This window comes from Aphelocoma coerulescens, chromosome 5, assembly GCF_041296385.1.
Source record: "Aphelocoma coerulescens isolate FSJ_1873_10779 chromosome 5, UR_Acoe_1.0, whole genome shotgun sequence".
Lineage (NCBI taxonomy): Eukaryota > Metazoa > Chordata > Aves > Passeriformes > Corvidae > Aphelocoma > Aphelocoma coerulescens.
In genome coordinates, this window is record NC_091019.1 from 63002321 (window position 1) to 63014545 (window position 12225).

Here is a 12225-nt window from a genome sequence, read left to right on the forward strand (position 1 = left end):
GATACTTCCAGTCCATCAGCACAGCAACATCTGCAATGGAGCCACCACCACAACAAGGCAACAAGGAGCTACTGGCTGAGTCCCAGAGGGCTTTATTTGGGTGGTGTTTGGAGATTTTTAGCACTATCCATGCTTAAGGTGAGGCTGCTGGAACCCCAGGTGTTCAGGCATTTTGTGGTGTGCAGCAAGCTGGTTTCTTTCTCTCTCAAAATGGAAACGGGCTGCTGTAAATAGGAGTCCTTCCCAGCAGGGACCCTGATGGCAAAATATCATTAAACTTTATCATTAAACTTCTAGTACAGAAGGTGCCCAGAGCAAACAAAACACACTTGTCAGATCTCTCAGCTGGCCTACCCATCTGCAATGCTGATTTCCTGTTAAAGGTTTTTAAATTCTGATGGTAATCCAGAGTGATTTTTCCCCCTAAAGTACAAACCTGGGGTTGAGAACTCCTTGATAAATATGTCTAATGGCAGAAAAGGCCCACTGGCCACTTTTCCTTCCAGTATGACACTAATACCTCCATGTGCTCCAGCAGATGAACACCAAAAAACAATGCATGTGAGCTCATATCAGGCACAATGTGATCCCAACAGCTCCAACATGATGCCTGCTCCCACCCTGGAGAAAAAACCTCCCAGCCTGGGAAAAAACTGCAACTTTTATCACGTTTCACCGAAAGACTGTTTGCATTTAAACAAAAGAAAAAAAATCAGGCAAGCACAGCAAGTGAGATTTAATAGGAAGGCTTGATCATAATTTTTTTATGTGGCTACAACACAATGTAGCTTCTGGCAAAAGCCCTGCTTTGACCAGGATGGATCTGCAGCATCTGAGCCACGGGGCAGCAAGACTCGATTTTCCAGGACAGCTGCTCAAACCCACCACCTGCAATTCAGAGGACCTGTCCTAATGTGGGCACGTGGTTTTAATTGCCTAATTATCCGGCCTCTCACCGAGGGGAGGGAGCCTTCACACATCGCTGCCAGGGATGGACCAGAGGAAGGTCCTCCTTCCCCAGCTGGAGATCCAGAGGGGAATGTCAGTCTAGTGGAGGTCCCGAGGGGATGCATTTAAAAATCAATAGAGGCTATTTTAATGCTTAATCCAGGAAAGTATCAGCATCAGCAGCGTCAATACAAACCGAATTTAAACACACTGAGTACATGCACAGGATTGTTAGTTTTTCCTCTGTGCATTGATTTAACCAAATCCAGTTTTCCCCAGAGAGCTTGGAGTCCAAACAAGGCATCCACAGCATCTCCAGTACTTCAGGCACCCTGCCTGCTTTCATCTCTATATACTGCTCAAAAAATGAGCCTCTCCACCCCACTTGAGCAAACATTTCAGTGAGGAAACCCCCTGGAAGGGCAGTATCGCAGCAACAGTGGTCACATCCCTGCCAGGGCTACATATGGAAGTGGATTTCTCTACTTTGCAGGATTTCACACTACACCCAGCACAAATTGCAACACAAGCTTTCCATCCCTGTAGATATTTATACAATCATCTCCCTTTTCATTAAAAAAAAAAGCCTAGCAATTGCAAATAACCGCTTTGAAAAAGTCACCCAAGGGGATCGTCAGAGGCTCAGACACCCTGAGAGAACATAGCTATGTTTGATTTTTTTTAAAGTTAAATCTCATCTGCAGCAGGAGGGCAGACTGGGTGTTCATCTGTCTGGGATTCACCACACTTCAGACTTGCCCACAAGCACAGATGCACCTTCCCCGAGGCCACTGCAGGCACGGCGTGGGCTCGGAGAGCCGCAGCATCACCCAGTGCTGCTGGGCTGCAGCACCGAACCCTGACACCCACCCACTGCTCCCTGCAGTGATGCTCCCACACCACCCCTTCACTCGCCTTCCTCAAACCAGTCCTGCCCCTTTCCAAGATGGTTTTGGCTGGACTACTTAATTTTCTTTGGGGTTGTGCTGGGAACAGTGTTGCTAATGCAGAGATGATTTGGTTGTTGCTCTGCAGCGCCTGCACAGAGTCAAGGTCTTTTCTGCTCCTCACTCCACCAGCGGAGAAGCTGGGAGTGCACAAGGAGTTGGGAGGGGACAACTGACCCCAGCTGACCAAAGGGGTGTTCCAGAGCACATGGAGTCATGCTCAGCATGTAAGTCTAGGGGACACGTTTGGAGTGATGGCATTTTTACTTCTCCCCATCAACACCAGTCTGGTTTACCCACAATCCAAACCAATGGAGAACTTCACACTTGGAGGCGAGTCCTGTGGGTGGCTGGGTCTTGCAGAGCTCTTCACATATGCCACCTGGGCAAGACTTCAGGTGCACTGGTGATCAGTGACTTGTGGCATTCCTTCAAAGCTCCCCTCCTTGCATGGCTTCAGGGCAGTGCATCTGACTGACACCAGGTCCGCCCAGCTCTCAGGTGAGAAAATCCATAAAACACCCAGAAACGAACTCCCATTCCTTCAGCAGCTTTTGAGACGCCTCTCTCAGCAAAAGTGGCAACAGAGCTGGCTGGTGGAGGCCACTCAGGTGCATCGTTGCATTCACCAGATTGTCAGGTCTTCCAACACAGCCCAGACAACACCGTGGATAATGAAGTGGGACCCAGCAACTCTAACCAAGCTTGAAACCCCGTGACCTCCATCTCAAACCCTTTCCTAGAACAGAAAGCCTGCAGGTTTGCTGCCCTGACACTGCCCTGAACCTTGAAAAACATCCCCCCCCCTCCCGCCGTGTCTGACCTCTGCATCCCATTACCCCAAATTAACACTGCAGTCTGGATGGCCTGAACACATGGTAATGACATAACTCAAACAGAGACTGACTCTCGATCATCCACAATTTTATGACTGTCCACAGAGGCAGGAAATTAACTGGCTTTTGGATAACAAATATTTGCAGCATTTTCCAGCACAAGACCTGTAACACTGAAGTGAAAGCCTGAAGAAGCTGCAAATTGGATTTGGATACCTGAAAATTCTAGATTCACTCCACTACTGCCGGAGTTGCCACAGGAAGAGAAAGCGCCCTGAAATAATTGCCTGGCCAGGCAAAAACTTTCAAAACCCCATTAATGCAGATTTTTAGAGCTGGCAAGAGCTACCCATCCCCATCGACTGCAACGTGAGCCGTGAGAGCAGGCGGAGAGGAGAAAAAGCATCTTCCAGGCAATCACAGGCATTTTTTCCCCAGCTGAGTGCCTAGTGAGAAGAGCAACCCATGCATCAACAGGAGCACTTGACGCATGCCAGTGCTTTCTAAATTCACTTTCAGTAGATTTACCAACACGTTCTGTGGAAAAGGAATTCATGCTATGCAAATCCAGCCTCAGACTGCTCCCTGCCTAATCTAGCTTTAGATTCAAATGCTTATTACCATGGCGTCTAATCGGGTCATGTGTAATAGACAGGTTTAGTTTGGGCTCCCAGGATTTCAGCTGTCTTCTTACTAAGGCACTGAATGGAGAAAAGAAAAAAGAAACAAAGAGGAAAAAAAACCCCAACACTTCGAAGAATTCAGGTTGTGGTGGAAACCAGGCCTGGAAAGAAGCATTGACACCTACGAGTAAAAGCCAGGCTGATATGCAAACATTTGGCAGCTCACCAAGAACACACTGAATGTCAAGTCCTGTTTGCACCCCATCAAATCCCTGCAGGGAAGTTGGTGGCTGGTCTTTCAGGGTCTCTCCCCTCCCCCTGAGACAAGGTGATGAAAGGATCTCACACCCACGTAGGACCCATCTACCAGCAGCACCAAGCCCAGCTGGTCACAACCTCCAGATTACCTTACAGATGCTCTGAGCATCCACACCAGGACCTCCAGAGCCTGGGTAACGTGGGCCAACCAGAAGCTGTTGCTGGTTTAGGGAGGAAGGGGGTACATTACTGCATTAGGGTCTGCAGCAGGACACGGGGACCATGGGAATGTCATTCCCAGAGGCAGCCACCTCCCTGTTTGCTGGCACTAGCCACACAGCTCTGGCCAAGGTAACCTCTGTCCTAATCTGCACCAGGCAAAATGATTCAATCAGCTTCTGAGTTTGTGAAGTACATTTGTTCTGCTCAAACCAATGCTGGTACCTCCAGGACACAACCCACGTGCCAACCTCTTACCTCCAACATGCAGCTGCAGCTCAGCCACTGGGCACCAGAAATAACCCAGGGGCAGGGACACAGGACCCCCCACTCAGGATTCTCCTCTCCATCTGCTGCTCACCTGCCCAGCTGTGCTTTCCTGCGATAGAGCATGGTGAGGTTTCCAACATCACTGTCCAGCTCCCACCTTCAGGATGCTGAATCCCAGCAGCTTGGCCTCCCTGCTTCCACAACACCAAACGGCACATGGACTCTCAGCCAGCTCCAGCAAAAGGTCAGGACATCCAAATGTTGCTACCAGCTTCTGAAGACCCTACAAGGTAGTGCTGACCCTGTTATGCTACCAAAAAACTACATTTGGTGGGGTGAGCAGCACTAGGAATACCGACAGGAACAAAAAGACTTCCTTCTGTGCATCTCAGCAACATAAGCCACTTTTATAGTGAGGCTGCAGGATGAACTTACATTTATTAAACATCAGAGAATTCACCAAGGCAAACATCCCCCCGGCAACACCTACATGTCTGTGCAGAGACCCGCAGCGTGGGCTCTCTGGTGTCTCATAACGTGGCAAATCCAACTAAAGCACTCTTTATGGCTTGGATGTTCATAACATTTATGTGTATTCCCTGGTGTCTAGTGCAGGCTGAGGTTTCATTGCATCCCTTAATAAAAAACCTCCGCAACACCCTTCTAACTTGATGCCTGTTTTGACAAAAATTGCAGCAGCTCCACAGATTTGAGATGAAAAACCAATCTGAAAGAAAAGGACAAAACCAGGCAATGGACTTAATGAATTGTCAGTGATGGGAGGAGGAGCAGACACACAGACAGAGTTTGAAGCTTCCTTTCATTAGGAAACTAAACTAAAATCATGGGTTAACTTTCATCAGTGCACGTTATTACTGAGCAGAGTGAGGCAGCTGATATTCTGCCACTCAGGCACATGTGCTCTATGCTTCATCATTTACTGAATTAATAATCAAATGCTTTGAAAGGAGAAGGAAAAAAACCCCAGAGAAACCGGATGCTCACTGCAGCTCACAGTGTTCTCATCAGCCTGTTCAAAGACCAAGCCAGATCTACCAGCGCCTGCATCGCTGCCTGGCTGTGCTGGTGTCTGGCCAGGCTCTCCCTCCAGCACCTTCCCAGCTCACAGCTGCACCTGGAGCTGGTCTGGGGGACTTTTCTTCTTGCTCCTGTAGCCAAAACAACCAGCAGAGGTGGTTAAACCAGATGGAAAGACCCCTGTTTTCATGCAGCCCAGCCTGCGGCACAGAAGAAAGAAACTTTGCGAGACTCCCTACCTGAGGATATGGATGGAGAAGCTTATGGAGAAGCCCTTCCCAGCACCAAAGATGCCATGCAAATAGTATTTACCAGGTCACAGGTACTAAATACCCCAGCAAAGTCATGCTCACTTATGAGCCAAAAAGGAAGAACTCACGTTCCTGTATTTGCAGCCACTACCACTTCTATAGCAGCCTCCAGGACAGGGTCACTCCCAGTGATCACTGAGAGGAAGTCCCAGTGAAGAGATCCATGGCAGAGAGACTCATGGATAACTCACACACATGTGAAAAAATATTTCCAAGCCTCAGAAGCTGCATTGCTGGAGCTGTGGATAACACACAGGCAGAGAGCGTGGTTTGCTTACGATGACAGGATGACAACCCAGTGGAAATGTAAAAATAATTTAATGAATAAGTATATTTAGATTTATAATCCCACAGCAGCTTTATTTATAGGGATGCCAATCACTTTTACACAGATATAAAATTGGCTGGCAGAATGCCTTAGACTGTATCCAGAAACCCATCTGTAACAAATCTAAGCCGTGATATCTCCGCATACGTTTGGCCAAACAATAATGCTGATGCCAGTCATCTTCACTTGAAACGTGCAGATGGGCTGAGGGGGGCTGGCCAAGCCTTCCCCACAGCAAAAGATGGATGAATTCCCCCATCACCTACTGTAAACTGGTTGGGAAAAGGACCAGATGAAGGAAAACCAGTCACCATCTGGGCTGTGTGGATTCCAACACCAATGCAATGTTGGCTGGAGAGCACAGCATCCAGCTGGCTACAGGTGAACCTCTTTCAGAACCTTTCATCACTGAAACAGGGAGCTATAAGCAAGGGAAAAAAAAATCTCCAGAGAGCTCTGGAGCACCTTTAAAAGGTGGGGGCATTGAAGTAGGGCTCTTGTGTATGTTTTTCTTGATTCATTGCTCAAGACACAAAGCTGGAGAGAGGAAGATGCAGGAGAAATTAACTGAAAGTCATCACTTGGCTCGATCTCAATGAGATGAGGATTTCTAGTGATCCTCGCCCAGAATCTCACAACTTTATCTAAGCCTGCAGATGCCAAGGGGAGAGGTTGCCTTGGATTTCCACAAGGCTGGTGACCACCTGGAAAACTGAAAACTCACAACTAATTCCCAAGAAAGAAAGAAAGAAAAACCTGCTCTTCATCCCAGTGGGACTTCTGGGGACTGGTTGTCTCAGAAATGGGGCAAAACAGGGATGGCTCCATGTCAAATACAGACTGTGGGTAACTGCAATTCATCCATAAAGCTTTCAGTATATTGGTAAATGGCAAGGTGGAAAAGGTTACTCTGGAATATTACTTTGAATAGCTCTGGGAACAAACCCAGCATTAATTTTCAACACTTATTTAGCAAATGATTTGAATAAACTGAGGAAGGCTTGTGCACACATACTGACAGCATTATTTGGTAGATTTGTGCCTCTTCTCCTGATATAATTTATGGCAAAACAACTCCCAGCAAAGACGATCACTTTCCAGACCGATGAGTGTATTCAACTACCCTTGGGGACAAGGTAACCTCTCAAGATCCCTTCCAGCACAATTTTAGTACCATTTTACACCACAAACTGTTTTCACGCTGGCATTTGCTCTGATTTATCCCTGGCAGTAAGTATGTCTAAAAGAGTAATTGATGGAAAGAAAAAACAGACACCCAACAGCAGTTTTCTCGCTCAAGGACAAAGCAAAGTGAAACACCCAAGCACAGAGCTACGGCATTCTCGATCCAAATGTTTTCCAAAACATTTCCAAATGTTTCTCAAAGCTTCCAGATGAAGCTTTCGTAACTAGGCTGCAACCCCTCCAAAGCCTCGGGCATTGAGCGTGGCATCGTGGTGTGTTGCAGCAGAGACGCCAAGGAGATGGCTGGTGGTGACTTTGCCAATGACACACCTGCCAAAACACACCCAAGAGCCCTGCACAGAAAACACAGTGTTCCAAAGAAAAACTGCCTCTGCTTCCTCCACAGGGCATATTCCAACGTGACAGAGCTCAGTTGCTACGTGGGCTTTCAGGAAGAGTCAGTCCCTCTGTATGGAGCACTGGTGAGGCCACACCTCAAGTGCTGTGTCCAGTTCTGGGCCCCTCACAACAAGGACATTGAGGTGCTGGAGCATGTCCAGAGAAGGGAAGGGAGCTGGAGAAGGGTCTGGAGAAGCAATCTGATGAGGAGTGGCTGAGGGAGCTGGAGAGGCTCAGCCTGGAGAAAAGGAGGCTCAGGGGAGACCTTCTCACTCTACAACTCCCTGACAGGAGGGTGCAGCCGGGTGGGGGTCAGGCTCTGCTCCCAAGGAACAAGGGACAGGACAAAAGGACATGGCCTCAAGCTGCGCCAGGGGAGGTTCAGGTTGGACATCAGGAAGAATTTCTTCACTGAAGGGGTTGCTAAGCATTGGGACAGACTGCCCAGGGCAGTGGTGGAGTCACTGATCCTGGAGGCGTTCAAGAAATAACTGGGTGTGGCACTCAGTGCTGTGGTTTAGTTGACATCGTGGTGTTTGATCAAAAATTGGACTCAATGAGCTTTGAGGTCTTTTCCAGCTTTAATGATTCTATAAATACATGTGTCCTCACCTTCGCAGCAGGCTTTTGAGTTTATTCCAAGCACCTTAGGAAGATCCTTCCCTGCTTCTCTTTTGGAATTACAAAAGATAATAATAAAGTAATTCAGTAAAATAATGAAAAAAAAGTTTAAAACCCACTTATGGAATGGTAAGGAGAGAAAACCATACATTTTCTACACTTAAGCTAAAAATGCTGTAGCTCTGTCCACACACCATCAAACGTGGATGTTTATGGTTATTGCACAGAGAAAACTGAGACAGTTGTGGGAGATGCTGGTCTGAGCAGCTCACCACAAGCACAGCAGCCAAAGGATGAGCACTGAGGTCTCAGCAGCGCTCAGCTGCAGGAACTGACCCCTCTGGGGAGGGGGGACTGGCACACAGCTGGTCCCCATCCTCAGCCTCCTCACCCCACTGCTGACACGGCTGCCATCCCTGCCAACGGCCTCATGGAAACAGCAGCGCCTGTAAAGCAGGGTCTGAGTCCTTCAAAGTCCAAAGCTCATCTCCACCTCTTTCAACATGCTCCTGGACACAATCAAAGCCCCTCCTATCAACTGTACATGGGCTTTGGATTAGACCTCTTGTAGAGTAGAAAAAAAAAAAAAAGAGCCTTTCTTGAGGATGATAAAGTCTAGACACTACAATATATTTTCCAGCTGATGCAGCAAACCTAAAAAGCCCTCCCTTGATCTCAGACTGTCACGATCAAAGCCATTATCCCATTCGGAGCCCTTCTGAAACTTTAGCTTCCAAATGTGCAAGTTATTTTTAAAATCTAAACCAGGCCAAGCCTCTTGTTTGGAGTTTTATGAGGAAAACGGGGTGTGCTCCTCCCAAGCCTTCCCCCACCACGTCTGGAAGTGGCTGGTGGGCACATGGTGGAGGACAAGAGCAGGGAGGGAGCCCCATGTCTGGGGACACCTCAGTGGCACCCAGTGGCCATGATCTGCTTGCATGGGGGGACACAACTGAAGCCCCCAAGGTAGCTGTGGTGTGGGGAATATTCCTCATCCTTTACTGAGACAGAGTTTTTGGAGAGCAAACATCATTTGCATCCCCATGCTCAGGATTTGTGCTTGCCTTTGGCACCCCCAGTCACAGAGCTGTTACTCTGGAGACAAAGAAAAGGCAACAGATTGAGATACTTTCATTTTCTACAGAAATTAAATAAAGCTAAGCACTATGAATTTCCTTTCCCAGGTAGTAGGATGGTCAAGTGCACAAATAACATCCAGCTCTGCACCAAGGGACAACCAGTGAAATAAGGGACTCGAAATCATCCTCCAGTCTCTTGGAGCAGTGTTTGAGCTGGCTGAAAGGAAAGAAGAAATACACAGCCCTGCAAAAGAATAGGAAAGCCAAAGGGGCATCACCTCTACCTTAAGTGGGATGCTCAAGGAGTGGTGGTGGAAGAGCAGCCAGCTCATCCCAGAGCAGCTGGTGCTATGTGATGAACACCAGAGCTCCTGGCATGCCGTGGCCTCTGCAGGACAGGGAACCTGTGGTCAGTCCCAGTCTCCAAAGCTCACAGTGTCCACACTGGAAAAAACCAAAGGATGTATGGTCTGGAATGACAAGGAGCTTGGGGAGAACTGGAAGGGCTTTTTGAAAGCAGGTGACCACCAAGCTTCCCCTCCCATGTCCTAGGGTGGACTTTTAGCGGGGATATTCTTCAGAGAGAGACGGGGACAGGGGGTGACTCACTGGAGAAAGGAGAGCAACACAGAGCATTCACATGCTCCAAAGCTATTTAAAAGCCAAACAAGGCTCCCTAGTGAACACTTAATTTAACTAAGCAACTTCTAAAGCACCAGGCAAATGAGCCACGTCATCTCCTTTTCCTCCCAGCATCCATCTCCACCACTCTGTCATCTCCCTTCCCCTCCGTGCTTTCACCCTCCTCAACTCCCAGCAGCTCTGCTCCTCCTCCCCACCTCTCCCTCTGCCCAAACCAAGCAGAGCTGTGAAAGGCTGAGTGAAGCAGGCAAGCACACACCAGGAGGATGGGGAATAGACACCTGCCACCCCCTCCAGCATCCCTCACTGTGGCTGCAGGGACCGTGCCAGGCAGGAGCAATGGCTGTGCTGCACATCACACATTCCCAGTGCTTCGGGAGGTGTTGTCTGAACCGCCACCAGCTTTCCAGCTGGGTAAACATCAAGGGAAAAATCAGGTTGACAAGCTTTCTTAAGAGTATTTCCATCAAATCGGACTTTTCCCACCTCCACACACACCGGAGCAGAAAGAGAGGCCACCAGCAACACGGTGCTGGTTGTGACAGTCACCACATCAGTCTCAGAGGGGACAGAGGATTTGCCAGCATCTCTCCAAATGGTTACTCTGGAGCTGGGACAGGATGTGGGGATCATGCCCAGCTTCTGCTCTGCCACAGCAGAGTCCAACACATGCCCCATCACTGTTGCTCATCTTTGCTCTTCCCAACAAACGCAGACAGAAGATGGACTCCAACCTCAGCCTTCACACAAGCAGGTTTCCCTGGGTCTGCTGAAGCCACCAAAGCCCTGCAGATCCCTTTGGTCCCACCCTGTCCTCGTCCACACCCCTTCCCTCTCATGAGCTTCTTCCAGGGAAGGAGAGCAAAGCCCAGCTGCGCATCCATATCCCTGAGAAGGGCTAACACAAAGCTACCAACCTCAAAAATTTATGGTCCCTCTCACACAGGAAAGCAGAGAAACTGATGGCAAAGGCTGCTTCTGGATTTAAAAGGGTCTAAACCCATCAGGGAAGCAGCGTGCACCCCGAACCCTCGCTCCAAGGGTTTGCACATTGGACATGATAAATGAGGCAGCAAAAGCAGCTGACAAGCCAGCACCTCAGAACCGAACCCTACCAGCCCAGTTCAGGAAGAGAGAGAAGCCAAGGGGCAAAATGCAGCCCCACACTGCCATCAGAGCAGGGCCACTCATCTGCTCTCGGTGACAAACACTGAAGGGAAAACATCACACAATTCACTCAGGCACCAGGCACGAACCAGGGCTGGGTTCAGCACCTCACTGCTCTCCCTGCAAGGCTTCCCAGCAATCCCACCCTCCTCTGCAGTGGCTTCCTGTGTGTCTTTCTCATCTCCTGTGTTAGAGATGGGAAATGTGTGCATTAACAGTCCCCCTTCCCAAACCAAACGTGCAAATACAGGCTGAGAAACAGCTAATTCCCAATCCTGCCAAACTTACAGTGGTAACTTATTTCCAGACAGAGCTGTGATTTTTATAAGGGATACCACTGGGTTAAGGAGTCAAAGCCATAACTGTACGAGTGAAAGCAAAAGCCTTTCATTCCTGTAAGGCCATTTTTTCCCCCTGCTCCTGAAATGACAGGGAGCAACACAGCTCTTGCCAGTTTAGCGGGGTGAAGGCTTGGCTGCAAGCAGCCTCATTAAACTGGCTGGGTCGTTCATCGCCAATCCAAACACTCAGTCCTCTGATCACCACATGATGGGCTGGGAACCACAGGCAACTCACAATTAAACCCGTGACAATCAGGAAAAATCCGTACAGCCCTCCCCCAAGCAGAATCCACCAACACCATCCCCACCCTCCCTGCTTCCATTTATTTATTTATTTACTTACTTACACAAGCCGCATGACAGATAACTTGGAGGAAATCAGAGGCTCTAATGATTAAGCGACACTTAGGCAGCCCTCTGGAAGATAAATAAGCCCTTTGGTAACCCTGCAACAGAAACAGAAGGTACAAACAGACAGTAACTAATTATTCTGATTAAATCCTGGAAGACCTGAAATACTCGACTGCAGCAGAACAAAGCCAGCGTATGCAGGGGCTGCTTGTAAAAAAAATAAGTCACACCCTTTTTTGGAAAGAATTCACCCAAATAAACCTAAATGCTTCTGTGTTGTTTTTGTTTGTGTTTGTGTTTCTTAAGGTCTGGGCAGCTGATGGGAAATCTCTGCCATACCCTGGAGGGATCCCGTCGCCTTCAGCTAAAATTAAACTTCAAGGGAAGCGGGCGAAGGCGGCGTCTCCAACCCACCACACTCAAGGAGCAGTGCGTGGGGGTTTTTCCTCCCTTCCCATCGAAACCAAACGCAGAGGGGTTTTGGATTAAAAGAAATTAAGGAAAATAAATAAATAAGGTGTACTCCTAAGGAGAAAGGCAGGGACAGCAGGTCTACCCCGCTGCTAGGCTGCGAGGGATCTGAGCCAGGAATGAGCTGTGGGCAGGTGGGGATGCAGCTGAGTCACGGGGACTGGGCAGGATGCAACATCCAGGATGCTCAG

At 48.7% G+C, this 12225-nt stretch overlaps 1 protein-coding gene across 3 annotated transcripts in view; it reads right to left on the reverse strand.

The window, feature by feature from the left end:
* DAAM1 (dishevelled associated activator of morphogenesis 1) overlaps positions 1-12225 on the reverse strand; it is a 90604-nt gene that overhangs the window by 60445 nt on the left and 17934 nt on the right. For 2 of the 3 annotated variants that reach the window (XM_069018526.1, XM_069018527.1), the window contains exon 2: positions 11556-11658. The gene's annotated coding sequence lies outside the window, so the exon portion shown is untranslated. Of the gene's footprint in view, positions 1-11555; positions 11659-12225 lie in introns of those variants that run through there. The other variant, XM_069018525.1, reaches the window with a different exon arrangement.